Source organism: Panthera pardus, unplaced genomic scaffold (genome assembly GCF_024362965.1).
Source record: "Panthera pardus isolate Hobbes unplaced genomic scaffold, ASM2436296v1 HiC_scaffold_9, whole genome shotgun sequence".
NCBI classification, from domain to species: Eukaryota; Metazoa; Chordata; class Mammalia; order Carnivora; family Felidae; genus Panthera; species Panthera pardus.
Window position 1 is genome coordinate 7184493 of NW_026527024.1, and position 14572 is coordinate 7199064.

At 59.1% G+C, this 14572-nt stretch overlaps 1 protein-coding gene across 4 annotated transcripts in view; it reads right to left on the reverse strand.

Annotated features, from left to right (window-relative positions):
• The window catches only part of PTPRN2 (protein tyrosine phosphatase receptor type N2), an 814681-nt gene that overhangs the window by 310971 nt on the left and 489138 nt on the right, over window positions 1–14572 (reverse strand). The window lies entirely within an intron of this gene.

The following is a 14572-nucleotide window of genomic DNA, read 5'->3' on the forward strand; positions in this document are numbered from 1 at the left end:
GGCAGCTACACCCACACTCACACACTCACGCTCACACCCACACACCCACACTCAGGCGAGAACCCCGGACTGGCAGCATGGGGTCCCCTGAACCAGGGAGGAGGCAGCCCCCTGGGACAGGCCCCCACTGGGCAGGGGAGAAGCTTTCCGGGAGGAAACTGAGATTAGCAGCGATTTCATCCGAGAGGAGAAAATCACAGCCGCAGAGCATGTTGGAGAGAACAGTGATGAGGAACATTGGAAAGCGTCCTTGCTCCCCTGGGTCCACCCGGTTCCACCCACGTGCCCAGTGAGCACGTGGGGGCCAGCGAGCTCTCCCTGCAGCACCTCGTGCCCCAAACCTCTGTGAGGCTGGGCCTCAGGACCCAGGATGGGTGCGGGGCGTGACGGCAGGAGGAGGGCTCAGAGGCCGGCAGCGCCCACGGAGCAGCACTGGACACGGGAAGAGCCTCGCCACGTTCTAGAAGGTTCTGCGTTCTGTTTCTGGTATGCATCCCTGCTCTGAGCGCCAGCCCCGGGGGCCTTGAGGGTTGATCTACCGGGAGGGGGATTCCCAGTCTTCCCGCAGACCTGGGGGCCCCCGATGCCCCACCCCGGCCTCTAGCCTCGAGCTGGCAGAGAGCTGGTGTGAGGTTCTCTGTAGAAACAACGGCAGGTGCCATGCAGCGTCCCCCGTTTCTCGAGTTCTAGGATCCTCGCTGCCTGAACATCGGGGCTCAGCTGGAGCTCTCACGGGCTCCACACTGATCTTTCTGCTCTCAGAGGCTCCTGTCAAGAAGAAAAATCACTAAGACACCAACTTCTGTCAAATCATAGCTGAACTGCCTGCTGCCGTGAGCCACCAGGAGAGCAACCAGCCAGAACTGGTTTCCGTGAGCCTCCAGCTGGCAGCTCCCGCGGCGAGGAATGTGGACACGGCCGGCGGAGGGTGTGAAAAGCAGTGTCCGTCAGCAGGAGAGAAAGCAGACGCCGGGGGGAGGGGGCCGTGAAGCCGGCAGAGGCGACGGATCCCCTACACAGAGTGCCCGTGCCGCTCGGGCATCTACTTCCCGTGCCCAGGTGCACCTGCCGGGTCCGGGGCCCCACTCTCAGTTTGGTCCAAGACTTCTAGTCACGGCAGCCAGGTCACCAGGCCGCAGCAAAGCCACCAGGAAAGTCTGCTTGCAGGTGAGGCTCTGCACTTGGCTGCCTTCACCGCCCACCATGCCCGCGGCTGCTCCCCGCGTCCCCGTCCCTGAGTGGTGGGGCTCAGGGCAGGGCATCGGTCCCCCAGCACAGAAGGGAAACTCAGAGCACAGCCCTGCCTGGGACCTGCGACAGCACGGACCTCACCTCCCAGCAAGAGGACAGAAGCCCAGAGGGAAGGGAGGACGGTCTCCTCCATTTCTCGGAGTGACGCGGAGAGGGAGCAGCTCTTCCCACCTCCAGGACCCAGGGGATGTGGGAAAATCCACTTTTCTGCTCTTGTTAAGTAACCAAACCAGCCAGCTGAAGTCTCTCCAGCTGGCTTATACCTCATGGGAGATTTTATAGATCTTTCTCCCAGGAAGACACTCAGAAAAAAAGATCCAGCCAGTCCTTAGGGAGAAAGATTACTTCAATCAGCAGGGAAAACATTGCTTATGCGATGAGTGAAGCTACAGACACTAAGAACACTTCAAGTTATTTTTTCCACACCATTTCACACATGCCTATTTTTGTCCTAAGGCAAGGATCCTGACATATCTGTACACAAATGAGAAGCTTTTAATTATTAACACATAACCCAGATGCCAAGGCCCACAGACAGCAACCGAGGGTTCACAACCTTGAGGAACAGGCACGGGCCGCCTGCTGCTGCCGCTGCTGCCCCAGGCCATTTGCACGAGGCCTGCTGCACCGAGCGCTGCTGGTGAAGATGACCCCACGAGCCACAGCCCCTGGGATGTCACCACCGGAGGACTGAACACGGACAGATGGAGGCAGAAGCTGCTGTAGTTTGGGTTTCCACGTGATATGAGAACGTGGCTGTAAGCGGCTTCTCGGAGGCCACCCCGGGAAACACCCTGGTGGGGGCAGGGCCCGGGGGCCGGGGGCCGGGAAGGGGTGCTGGTGAAGGCGTGTGGCGGGCAGTCACGGGGCCCGTCCCGCCGCACGCTCTGCGAGACGGCTGCCTGTGCCTCACGCTGTTCTCGGAGGGCCTCTGTGAGGAAGCTAAGCCCTGAGCAGCCCGTCCTTGGGCACGGGCCACACGGTCCTCGGTGAGCCCGACAGACGCCAGGACCCACCCAGGAGGGCTGCAGGCGGCCGGGCCGGTGAGTCTGACGCGGAGTTCTTCCAGGGAGGGCCGAAAGGCGCCATCAGCTCGATGTCACCGTGAACCCGTCCCCCCACTGAAGTGACAATGCAGGTGACGGAAGTGGACAGAGCCGACTCTCGAGAACACCGGCACCTCGTGAAAACAGCTCACGGCGAGCAGAGGAGCGGTCAGGGAAGAACGCCACCACCGCGTTTGGTAGAAAGCACCGCTTACCTACCTGTCGTGCCCCCAAGCCGCCAGCTCGGCAGTGGCCCTGAGCACAGTGGCCCGCGTTCCCGTGTGGCTCGCTGGGGTCAGGGGCAACACCGACCGCGCCCTCCGGAAAGTGGCAGCGGGTTTGACCCGCCGGCGGTTCCGGGAGGGACCCGCGCAGGGAGGGAGCCTTGTTCCGCATCGTTTGGGCCGGACGGGCTTCCCGGGAGGCGTCTGTGGGAAGAGGTTTCTCGCTCCGCCCGGAGTGAGAGATGGCGGAAGAGGCAGAGAGACCCAAAAGCTGGGGAAGGAGGAGGCGGGGAGAAGACTGGGGGCGACAAGGGTTCCGAGGGGCTGCCTCACAGCCCGGGGGATTCAGAGGGAGACACGCGTGCCCAGGGCCGACACGCGCTGAGGAGACCCGAGCGGACGCAGGCTGGTGCCTCTGGCTGGCCTTTGGGAAGCAGGAGGCGAGGGGAAGGCGGAGACGTGGGTGGCCCGGCGTGGCGCTGAAGGGGTGACCAGCCGGGGCCGGCGTGCGGAGGCCGGAAGGGCCCTTTCCCTGTCCCGGCTCCCAGCGCGTGGGGGACCCTCCGGCCACAGAGAGAACGGCCGGTACCACCTCAGATCTGACGACAGACGTAAGCACGGGCATCCACAGAGCTCAACGAGCCCAAGCGGGATCAAGTTAGAGATCCACGCTGGCCCGCTATAGCAAACTGTCCTAAGCCAAAGATGAAAGAGTCTGGAGGGCTGCCAGAGAGAGGCCGCTTGTCACCTGCAGGGGCCCAAGAGGATCGACGGCCGCTTCCTCACCAGAAGCCGCGAGGCCAGAGGCCGTGGGAGGGCGTACCTAAGGTGCCGCAAGAAAGACACTCCTCCAAGAATTCTGTGTCTGGCAAAACCATCCTCCGAAAATGAAGGTGAAACGAAGACATTCCCAGACAAACGAAAGCCGAGGCAATTTGTCACAAGCAGCCTTGCTCTACAAGGCGCGCTCCAGGGAATCACCGAGGCCGGTGCGAAGGCACCGGAGACGGGACCGTGGAGCCTCGGACAGGAACCCAGAACCCGGGGGAGGGGGGCAGCTCACGCGCACGGAAAGCAGGCAGGACTGCATTTAGTCGGTGCCTCTTTTTGTTTCCCAAACGGTCGGAAAGACAAACGCATGACACGGTGACTCTGCACGCAGCTTACAGAGAGCTCACGTGGGGCCGGCACGGGGAAGGACCCGTGCACGAGTTTTACAGGCTTTGGAGCCAGGTCGGTATTAATTCCAACCAGGTCCTCGCAGATCTGGGCATAAGTCCCATGGTATCCACTGGGAAAGTGACTTCCTCAACTGCAGAGAGGGAGAGGCGGGGCGGGCTGAGGGGCGGTACGGGGGTGAGGCAGGGAGGATCCAGCAGGGAGCAAGCTCACCTCACCTCACATGGAGGGGGTCACCTCCGCAGTGGAAAGCCAGACTGGCAGGATCGATTCGAAGCGCGACCGGCTCCGTGCGCTAAGACCCGCTTTAGACCCGGAGACACGGGCCGGCGGCGAGCGAAAGGGTGCGTTTGGGGGAGGAAGCATTTAGGGACCGGTGGTGGCTGCTGACGCCACGGAACTGTTCACCGCAAAGTGGTCAATGTCACGTGAAGCCAACTCGTCTCAGGGGTTTCTGAAGCTGCACTGGTTCAGCTGTGCTTTGCTGTGTCGTGTTTACGGACTCCCCCGGAATACGAGTGTTTCCGAATGCCCTCGGCTCGCGGTGGCACCCCTTCGGTGCCCGGCACGGAGCACGTGTGCTGAAGGCACCGATGAGCACGGAGCCTGACGTCGCCGGGTGGCTCAGGCCGGCGGCTGGGGCATTTCCACCTCACGAGCCGCACGAGGGCTTGGCCGGGGCTCAGCGCTGCCCGTGCCCGCAGCCGCCACAGCGTGTGTGGGGCGGAAAGGCTCCCCGCACGGGCCTGCCCATCCCCCCCGCGCCCGTCTCCCCGCACCAGCTCATCCGTGAGCCGCGGTCCCGCCAGTCGTGGCCCCAGAAAGGCACAATCGTCAGGAGGTTCCGGAATGCCCGTGTTCACGCCACACGTCTGTGAGCCCCGCGGGCCCTCATTTACTGGGCCATCCCCACGGCACCCAGCACGGGGCGAAGCCTCTCCGTGACCCGGCCAATGAGCAGACGAGTGAACACGCACGGTGCCGGGCTCGGCCCGTCCTCGCTCCGTCCTCTCTGTGCCGTGGGAGATTCCGAGTGGCCCCTGCTGTTATGACTGATCTTTGGTTGTAAAAATTAAACTGTGAAGGATCAAGTGTTCGGGAACCACCAGGAGGGCAAGCGGGCCTCCCTTCTCATAAACACGCCCGCGCAAGGCAGATGTGGGGAGAGGGGCACCGTGCATATCTGGAAGCTGAAAAATCATGTACTTTTCCCACAAATTATGTTCGTTCGACAAGACCGTCTTCACTCAGTCAATATACCAGCTTTCCTGGAAGCCACAGACAGGTAGGGGACGGGATCATAGTCAAAACACTCAGCTTTTCTCCTAAAAATATTTCCTCATGACTGAGATTCATTCACGGCCTTTTAAATCTTAATATTTAACTATAAGAAAATGACGGGCTTGCTCGCTATAGAAACGTGGCACCCGAAGAAAACAAAATACGTGACATGTTTGACAGGTTCCCAAAAAGAGTTGTTGTCATACAGACATCTGGGAAGCAGGCCACAGGCCACGTGGACATCTGCGGAGGAGGCCACCAGGTAAGTATAAGGGAGACTTCTGGGCTTGCTGTGTTCCCAGATCAAGGAGCCGGTGTGGCTGGAGAGGCGGGGGGTCTGAGAAGTGGGGACACGTATCCCTGGGCTTCGGTCACTGTAAGGAATTTGGCTTTGACTCTGAGTGTATTGTGAACCTCTGGGTGATGGTGAGGCCATGTCCCTAGGCTGCCCGTGTGGCTGTGTGATGGTCACTGTGTTGGGTTATGCGTGTGGCACGGAGACCAAACACGTGTGCCTGGTCTTGATGGAACTTACGGTTTAGCGGGGAAACAAGACAGACGAGGGACAACACAAAACAGCAGAGAATCAATGCCGAGTGGGTTCAGACAGGGAGGGCACACGTCTCCCTGGAGTGGCCCGGGAGGGGTGTGGAAGGGAGGGGGTGGACCTGGTATTGACTGTGGGGTAGGCAGGGGTGTGGAAGGGAGGGGGTGGACCCGGTGGGGGCTGTCGGGTGGGCAGGGGTGCAGAAGGGAGGGGGTGGCCCCGGTGGGGGCCGTGGGGGGGCAGGGCCATAGGGAGCTCTGTCAGGAGGTGGGCCGGAGACAGTCTAGGAGCCAGCTCCTCGTGGCCCGGAGGTTAAGCCTCCAAGGGATAGAGCTTCTGGCACCTTCCGGATCCCACCAGATCCAGCCCCGAGCTGGGATGGGCTGTCGGTGGGAGCCAGGCGGCACCTGCAAAACTCAGGGCCCGGCGCTGCCGCGGCTGGAAACACGACAGAGCGGGGCATCGTCACGTGGAGAGCGGCCGCGGGGGGCCTCCCTCTGCTCCGCCTGCTGTTGGGGCCCCCCAGCCCCGTACGTTAGTTCCGCCGCCCGCAGCATTTGCACAGTGTCCGGCCCGGGGTGAGGGACGCGCCCCGCACTGACGCACGGTTTCGATGCCACCGTGAGAGCCCACACGTCATTCTGGACCTCTCCCCACCACATGCAGGGATGTGGGCAGGACAGTCTCCGGGACCAGAGCTGAGAACCGTGGTTCTGCGTGGCCTCCCAGAGTGGGCCCGTGTCCCCGTCCGCAGACGGTGTTGTGCCCGAGATCAGACGGGGGAGCTCGGTCACAGCGCCAGCTCTGTCACTCGTGGCTCAGATAGGACAGACGGAACGGACAGATGGAAAGCGACAGGGAGACCAACCGCGGGAACAGAGACGCGGCTGGGGAGATGCGGAGTCACGGACAGGAGGCTTGTCCTGAGAAGAGGGCCTTCCTGCGTCACCTCCCAAGTGAGACAGGGACACTGGGCGGCTCTGTCTGTGATGCCGTCACATCAGGGGAAGCGGCCCTGCCTGCCTGTTCTGGCCTGCAGGACGGCTTGGTGGAGAAGCATCGCGGCCCTGGCCTCACGGGGACCAACCGTGTCAGGCCGAGGCCGGGTTGCCAAGCCCTGAGAGCCCAGGTGGGAGCCCCGCTTTGTGGCGGGACGTGGCACCACCTGCATCAGGTTTGACCGGACTTGACACGGCCTGGTCCTTCGATGGGCCGATGTGCTTCTGTGTGCTTTTGTTTTTTTTTTAATTTTTTTTAAATGTTTATTTACTTTTGCCAGGGACAGCATGAGCGGGGGAGGGGCAGAGAGAGAGGGAGACACAGAATCCGAAGCAGGTTCCAGGCTCTGAGGGGTCAGCACAGAGCCTGACGTGGGGCTCGAACTCACGGACCACGAGATCATGACCTGAGCCAAAGTCGGACGCTCAACCGACCGAGCCACCCAGGCGTCCCTTCTGTGTGCTTTTTAAGACGATCTCGGGGGCACCTGGGTGGCTCAGTCGGTTGAGCGGCCAGCTTTGGCTAGGGTCATGATCTCGCGGTCCGTGAGTTCGAGCCCCGTGTCAGGCTCTGTGCTGACAGCTCGGAGCCTGGAGCCTATTTCGGATTCTGTGTCTCCCTCTCTCTCTCTCTGACCCTCCCCCATTCATGCTCTGTCTCTCTCTGTCTCAAAAACAAATAAACGTTAAAAAAAAAAAAATAAAAAGACGATCTCGGACTCGACCTCAAGATGATAATGCGATCACAGGGCAAGCAGGGCCCCGAGTGCCTGGATGGCTGGCTCGGGATGCCCCACCTTCAGGGTGCTGGGTGTACAGGGGTGGGGTGGGCAGGGCCGCCTGGGCGGTACTATGACCGTGTGTCTGTCTCCGCCGTCCAACCGCCTGGGGGGAGGGGCCGAAGGGACCCCCTGCTAAATGCTTCCATCCCCGCTGCCCGGAGACGGGGGAGGCCAGGTTGTGCTGAGAGTCGTGGAGCAGCGCTTACGTTTACGTGGAAAATACCCCTTGTACACACCAGCGCACAGCACGGAGAGGAGCCTTCAGAGTGGAAACCGACCGGGAGGAGAAAGGATGCCGGTACCTTCTCTTCCATGGCCGTCCCCCGTTTTAGGAAGGAAGGCCGGGGGTGAACCGCAGGAATGTCTTACAGCGCAGCTGCGGTGAGCCCGGTGTCCACAGCACCTGCTGGTGGAACGGGTGGACGGGGAGGGTCCTTCGGGGGCCATCTGAGGGCGCCACGGAGGCACCGTGTCCGGGGGAGGAGGCAGAAAGGGGGGCCTGAGGACAATTTCTAAGCGGATTTCTAGTGGTGCTGGGGCCAGGACCACCTTTGGTCTTCATCTAAATCTCAGAAAACCATCAACTAAGGGTTGTGTCCCACCTGCCGAGTATAAAATACGGCAGAAATGGAGCCCAGAGACCAGGGCCATGCCACACGAGGGTCTATCCTTTGAACTGGGGACCGCGGAAGAAATCCTAATAACCAGCCCCCCAGCAGGGGCCCCTTCCCTCAGGTCAACAACCCAGATGCACAGTCCTGGGGAGGGCGGCCCAGCCAGCCACGTTAACGAACCCCACACACCCGGAGCTCAGCGTGCCCATGTCAGGGGCCAGGCCTGTTCCCACAGGGTGGTGGCCAAAGCCGCGTGACGTGGTGACAAACCCCATCCACGTTTGACGGGAGCGCCTCGGCAAAACAACACGCACGTGAGCTGTGCCAAGTGCCGGCAGCCGCGTGGCGAGGCCGCGCTGTGTGCGTCCTGAACGGCCTCAACGGCGGCCCGTGTGGACCTCCTTACAGTAAGAGTGGGGGTGAACGGGGCCATCCCGAGCCCCCTGTGTCCCCAGCCTCCTACGCTGCTTTCCCCTGGGGGTTCCCTCCCTGCATTCAGGCACCCACGATGTGGCTCCTCACCGGGCACGCCCTCCCCATGCAATGACCACGCTCTGGGGACAATGACCGCCTGTCGGCCAGGGCTTCTGGGAGGCATTCGTATCGTAATAAGCGTTTCGTCTTTGGCTGGGGACTGAAAGATTTTGTTCTCTGTGCAAAGGATTTCTGGAAGTTTCCAGAAAAGGAGGAAACCATTTTGGTTCACGGTTTGGGGGGACCCCCAAACCACCAAGTCCTCGGGTGCCGCCCTGCCCTGTGCCAGGGACCCTGCACTAGGACGGCCGGGGGCCAGGGTCCTCTGCAGGAGGTTCTCTGCAGGAACACTGACCAGGGGTCTCCTTCAGGCCCTGGGCTGCAATGCGCCGATGAGAGACCATGGCCCGGTCCCACATTCCCAGGTCCTCATGACCCCTCGCATCTGTCCTGTCATCACCGAGACGCCCCCATCTTCGGTGTAGTCTGTTTGAAGTCCCTGCTTTCTACCCCTTCCGCCGAGATGCCAGCCTGGTCTTCCTGATGTGGAGCCCGTCACCTCCCCTCGTCTACAGAACCCTGTCAGAGCCTCTGCTGCCCACTGACCCGGGCCGCGTGGCCGTCTGTAGCAGGACTCTGGAGGACACGAGCTCCCCGGACTGTCTCCCAACAGGCCCGCGCAGAGTCAGTGTGGGGGGCAATAGGACCGTTCGCAGAACCTGGGGGGTGGCTGTGGCCTGGCTGCGGGACATGGGTGGGGACATGTACATCTGATCTTTCAGGGCCAGGGTCCCCTCTCCTCCCCGCTGCTCCCCCAGGGTGATGCGGACCCCCCCCCCAGCCCATATTCCATCAAGACCCTTAAACACAAACTGTATCATTTACGTGTCTGCCCCCCCCGGACCAGACGCTCCCCCTAAGCCCCCCAGATACTAAGGTTATGGAGTCCGTGACCGCGGGACTATGGATGCTTCCAGACTCTCCAGAGTCTGGTGGGCTGGGGTCTCCTCGAGAGTCCCATTAGGATTCCCACTCCTTCAAGCCCCACCAGCTACTTTCGGCTTCGTGACGAAGTTTAAGGCGGAACAAAAGTTTTAAAAGATTGAGTTAGAATCAGTCCTGATTCTGTCGTGTGTGGATCACCAAGTTTTTATATTTTACTGAGAAAAACTATAAGAAATTCCTCAAGTTTATACTTCAACAGATTAAATATTTAATGCTATGCTGTGCGCACGTCAAGCAAAGTGATTTCCTCCGTGCGTGGCCAGTGCGGGCCTGCTGGCCTCCCTGAGACTGGGAAGCCCCGTGGGGGAAGGGCCCAGCGCCCCAGCCTGTGACCTCCAGGCCCAGCCAACACCTGGCCCCGAGTGGTTCTGAATGTGCACACGAGCACGGCCGCTGCTGGTGGAACGAAAGCCGGCCCCGTCTCGTCTCTCACATTCGTGTTTGGTTGTTTTGACAGCATTTAGCGGTACTTTTGGTCTGTGACCCCCCTTTCTCCAGGATCCCCTATGCTCCTATTGTCTGTGATTTTATTTCTGATAATGCGCCAGCCTGCACCCCCTTCATTCACGGAGCTGCCTTTCCCCCAGAGCTGCTTTCGCTCAGAGCTCTTTCTTTTCCAAATTCGATGCTAGAAATGACAGAGACAGTGTTGTGATGACAGTCTGTCCAGGAACTCCGGAGCGGAAACACATCAGGGCGCCTGCAACGTGGCCCAGGTGGCAGCAATCCTTGACCAGTCCCCCAGGTGGCCCCTCCACGTCCGTGTGACCATCTCCCGCGATGGAAGGGCTCCTCGTGCATCAACAATAAAATAAAATAAAATAAAATAAAATAAAATAAAATAAAATAAAATAAAATATAAAACCAAAACTGTCCCATCTTCCTCCATGTAGCTAGTCTGGCAATTCTTCATTAGGAATATTCCTGGATGCCTGACTTTCTGCCAGGTAGATTAATTTCACCCTACGCAGCTGTATTTTATGCCGTGGCCCACTCTCCCACTTGGAGAGCACCTGTGGGTAACCGAAGGCCCCCTAGGACAGAAGACCCTCCCGGGTCCTGCTCCCCAGACTGGCCAACCTCACATTCCAATTGCATTCTTTTTTTTTTTTTAAGTTGATTTATTTATTTTGAGAGAGACAGGGACGGTGCAGATAGGGGAGGGGCAGAGAGAGAGAGAATCCCAAGCAGGTTCCACACTGTCGGCGCAGAGCCTGACCTGGGGCTCGAATCCACGAAAGAGCCGTGAGATCACGATCTGAACTGGAACCGAGAGTCGGATGCTTAACCCACTGAGCCACCAGGCGCCCCTCCAATCACTCTCTTTAATCCAGGGATGAATCACCCAGTTCAGGGAGGGTGGCCTGTTGTCTGAAACCACTACTGTAAAACTTTCTTGATTAATCTTTCAGGAAACTAAAATTTTACTCCTAACGGTTAAGGTGTTACTGAGGATTTGTAACATCGGCAAACAAAACCCACAGGCTCCCTCCCGGGGCAGTGCATGTTCTACGAGGACTGTCTTCCTCTCCTGAGCCGAGATGGTCCATGCTGGAGAACCATGTCGGACACGCTCAGGAAGACAGGGACCCAGCCTGGCTCCTCGCGACTACAGGTTCCACTCTGGTTCAATCACGGTCACACGAGCTGCTTCTAACGCCAGACAACAGACAGACGCACTTTAACACCATCTCAGCGAGGATTAAGACAGAAATACTTTATTGTTACGTGACTCTCGTTTAATCGGAATTAAAGACGCCCACAGGCTGAGTCTGGTAGATTTGATGGCCTCAGACGCTGTCCGTGACTCACAGCTGACTCTGTCCGTCCTGCTTGACCAGATGACATCTCGGGTCTGCCTTCCGCAGCCTCCCGTTTCCCGCTCTCTCCCGCCCGTGATCTCCCCCCGGTTCTCTCTGGTTCGCGCGCTCGTCCCCCTGCCCCGGGGGGAGTCAGAGCCTGGCACGGGAAGCCCACAGCGCACAGCTCTTGACGAGATGCTGGCTGGAGTTGCTCCCATCTCCTCACAACCGACTTGCTGATAAACACTTGGCCGGCTCACCTCCCCGCCGCCACTTTCATCCGGGCTATCTGTGGGGCTGATTCTACTTCTCCAGATGCCCCGTCTTACATTTTCCAGATTGGGTCTCGTTTTGTGATTTGCTGCCATATTTCTTCAAAGCTCAAGAGCCGGCTGCCATATGCCTGCTACCCTCATTCTCCGTCAGCCTCAGCACGCCTCGCAGCGAGGCGAGGGTCACACCGAAAAACAAAAACCAAAGCCTGGCAGGGAGTCAAGGCCGGCCGCACGTGGCGCCAGCAGAAGCCCGTCCGTGAAGCTCCCTCGGGGGACGTCTGCCGCCCAGACCTCGCTCTGCACCCGCAGCAGATCTGAGGCCGAATGCCTGGCCAGCAAAGCCTGGAGAGAGCGAGAGAACTGGAGGCAGCAGGGACGTGGGGGGCACGTGTGTGACGGGGTGGTGGGGGGAGGCAGTGACACCAACGCCGAAATAGAGTATCGGCAAGAAGCTACCACTGCCCATGCGTGAAAGATGATACTCAAAGCCAGATCCCTGCATGCTCTGAAAACGTCTCTCCTCTCCCCGGGTTGAGTCACTTGTGTCTCCTGTGTCGACGACGCAGGCAGACCTGATGTTAGGTGCACAGCTGCCCCCCTTTAGGTACGTGAACGGATCTCCAGTCTGCGTGCTGCTGGATGTGACCGCCACCGACTGCCTCTCCGCCCCACGTACAAAGCCAGGGGAGGATGGGAGAGCAAGACAGGTCCCCTTCCGGAGCCGGCCGCCTGTTCGGGCCACAGGGAAGGCCGAGTGGGAACGTGTGGGCGTGAGCACTGGGCACGCACGTCCCGATTGCCCCCCCCCCCCCCAACGGCCTGTCCACCTCTCTGCAGATGGATTCCTTTGTGGGTCTTCCTACCTCCCGGGTTTATGTTCGCCCCGCACCGCAACCCGGGGTCCCCGTCTGGCATCTGCAGGCCCCGCTGCCCATGAGCCCCTTAGGACGTCCCAGGGACCCCTCCTGGATTCCTGCCCCCACGGGGCACACACCCAAGCTGGAAGGAAGACGAAGAATCGTCCTGCCCGTCCGATCTTGTACGTCTCCTGCGACACCGCCCTCTGTGAACACCCCTGTGGGGCCCCTGGTCTCCCGGGGCAATGGACCCTTCTGCGTGCACAGCCCTGACCAGGACCGTCTCTCTCTGCAGCAGCTGGTCCTCGTGGGTCTCTCTACCTCTGTGACTTCTCTGTTAGCTCTGCTGTTTTCTAGGCCACAGCAGGTCCTCAGAAGGGTGTCCCACATCCTCCAGGGCCCACCAGGATGGACGTGCTGTCAGGAATACACAACACAGTAGGGGACACGGCGGTGGCCGGGCAGCTGACCTCACACATGGGATCAGCCCAACGAGATTTACCGGGAGGAGGAGGAGGTAAAAGACAGGACTGGGAGGGGCCGTGGCGTCACTGAGGGGCAGAGAGGAAAGCGGGGCTGGGGAAGTTTGGGAAGGCCGGCACTCTGAAGCGGAAATCACTGCTTTCCCTTGACGTGTGCACCCTTTGAGGACACAAGCATGTGAGACCAGTTTCATCTAGAGAAGCCTCTTAAAAGGCAGTTCAAAGAGTTATCTTTTTAAACGTCATATCAGTGCAAGCTCCAGCAACGGAGAACAAGTTTCAGTACCTGGGCCGAAAAGTGAACGTGACAGCGTTGGTCTTAAATTGTTATTTTATTCCTAACTGCCGAAAGGACCTTTAGATAGTGGGGTCGGCAGGGAGGTGATATCACCAGAAATGAAGAGTTGGGGGCCCTGGTGCTGTGGGGACCCCATCCTGGCAGGTGCGACTGTCAGGCGGGCAGAGCAAAGGCGTCCTAGTCACCCTTGGGGTTTCTCGCAGAGAAACATCGAAATCCTTTCTCACATCTTTGGAACCAAGTCAGGCAATGTGTTTAAACATTCTGTATGTTTTTCAGTCATAATTCCGACCTATTTCTGCAACGCTGTCTTTTAAAATAAAGGAAAAGAATAATATATCAAGGTAGTGGATTTACGATACAAAAATTTGAGAGTTTCTCCTGCTTCTCTGTTCATCCCGCACTCTGCGGTGGGGTGAGGTGACATGCTGTGGGCTCGTCGCAAGCAAGCCTCTTTCTTCAGTGAGAAGCCCACCCCCGATGGTATATTCCAGAAATGTTGATTTATTGCGGCCACTCTGGTGCATAAGAGTAGTGCACGCATAAATGCCGCTCTGTCGTGCAACTAGAAATGAGCTGGTGTGACTCAGTACACTCCAGAATTTTCTATCCGGGCACACGGCGTTACTGCTGATTAAACAATCTCTTCTTGCCACGGACACCCTAAACTTTTGCCAGATCGTAAGTGGTTTGGTGGGAAAAAGCAATTCTAAGTACAACGGCCAGAGGGATAGTTGGGTCTGTGATTCTTAAGATTCCTTGCAGCTGAGAACCTGTCGCGAAACGTGAGACAGGCTCACGTCTTCCCTGGCGGGAGCTGCCAGTGCATATAAGCAACGGACACGGAGGCCCTGCCGGTAATTCCTAAACTGTTTCAACTCCCCTAAAGGCAAAACTCGGGAAAGCACCAGTAGCCCAGCTCAGATCCCTTGAGGAAAAGAACTCTCGTCCTGCAGTGTCCCTGCTCCGGAAAGTACATGGCAAGGTGGGGAGGGGGTCCCTGCTCTGGACGGTACACGGCGGGGGTGGGGGTGTCCCTGCTCCAGACGGGAATGGTGTTGGGATCAAATCCCTTCTTCAGACAACTCCTAATCATTGTTGTGTTAAGCACAGGGCCCAATACAGAAGGGAGGGCGAGGTCAGTGCTGAGCTCCGCTCACTGGGGGGCTGATGAGAGGGGCTCCGCACGGTTCAGAATCCCAAATAGCACCTCTGAGGCACTCTAAAAACTGGCACGATTTTTCGCAACGAAAAGTGGCCTTGGCACGTTTCTAAGGAGAGTCAGGGGTCAACAGGAACCCGGGAGACCAGAAAGGAAACGTGAGTTTTGACAAAAGTGTTCCCTGATCACGCCAGCTGCTGGGTCACCTTGGCCCGTGCGCGTTGCCTCTAACGCCACCTCGCGTCTCCGGTGTTCGTATGGCGCGATTCTCCCCACGCGCCGACACTCAGCGCAC